Below are 1,425 nucleotides of genomic sequence, written 5' to 3' on the forward strand. Positions count from 1 at the left end.
AGACACACACACACACACACACACACACACACACACACACACACACACACACACACACACACTAAAAGCAACAACAAAAATGTGACAAAATAGATGGTGGGGAAAATCCTCTACATTTTCTTGTGTGCTTTATTTGCTGTGGCTCAGAGAATGGATGGTGTGCCTGTTTAAAAGCTTTATTTTTTATTGTGAGGGTGTTTTTTTAAGTGTGGGGCTTGCAATCTACTTTGAATCGTGTTCTCATGCATCACTTTTCGAGGTATGTGTTTTTCAGTTGTTTTTTATAAGATGGTTTTTGAAAGTGTTTTTTATTTAGTAGTTTTTTTTAGTTGTTTTTTTTTATTTAGCTGTTTTCTGTTCTTTTCCCTCCTCCTGGTCCTAGACAAATGGGTTTTTGTTTCGGAGGAGACTAATAGCAATTCCTGATTTTCCACGGCCTTCTCCATCATCAAAGTTGTGCTTTGTCTGGTTTTTCTTCCACTCGGTGGCACAGACGCTGGGCGTATGGATAAATCAGATGGCGTCATGGGGGGGGGGGGGCACAATGCGGATAACCCTGGTTCTTTTAGTAGTTTTAATAAGGTTTTACGGCGCTCGCAACTGCATAAGGTTATAATATGAGCGCCAAGGGATGGATGTCAACAGAGAAGTCCAAACGAGGAATCAGGCTTACTCTGCTCACTTCTCTAGCCTCAACATCTCAAAGTTTGCTTCGACTATCAAGGCACCTCGGAAATAGCAGTTCACAAGAGAGTGACAAACATACAAAAGAAATAGAGGAAAATGGCAATAGTAAGGATGAGGAAAGAAAAAGCTGCAGTTCCCCCTATGTTGTTCCTGCACAGTATGAGCAGGGCATTGATAAATCAGCCCATTTACGATTCTGCTGTGTATAAGAACATGTTAATATACCCCGTTTGGGAATGGCCTAAAGACGCTTCAGTCAGTGGCGCTGCCCTGAGGGGTGGGGTTTGGGGGGGGGGGGGTGGGGGGGGGGGGGGGGTATGAAAAAATGAAAGAAAAGAAGGGTGAAAGGAAGAAAGAAAGAAAGAAAGAATGAAAGAAATAATGAAAGTGCATAAGAGCCCTGGTTCGAATCCCTGTCTAGGTGGTCTTGATTCTGAGAAGTTGCTTTATACGGCTCTTTCTTTATTTCGATGTGTGGCTGCTCTCTATAATATTTTAATATTTTACAGCGGAGGAAGCGTCTGTCATCCCAAAGCATGAGTCACATCAGCGATGGCATCTCATAGTATATAATTTAGTATGACATTGTTTATCTAGTTCTCTTCCTGTATTTTAACCATAGTATTATGTTTCAGATGAATACGCCTAGCTTAGGGTTTGCCATTGGCTCATTTTTGATAATATAAAGAAGAAGAAGAAGAAGAAGAAGAAGAAGAAGAAGAAGAAGAAGAAGAAGAA

The sequence above is a fragment of the Aplysia californica genome, unplaced genomic scaffold (genome assembly GCF_000002075.1).
Source record: "Aplysia californica isolate F4 #8 unplaced genomic scaffold, AplCal3.0 scaffold00339, whole genome shotgun sequence".
In the NCBI taxonomy this organism is placed as follows: Eukaryota; Metazoa; Mollusca; class Gastropoda; order Aplysiida; family Aplysiidae; genus Aplysia; species Aplysia californica.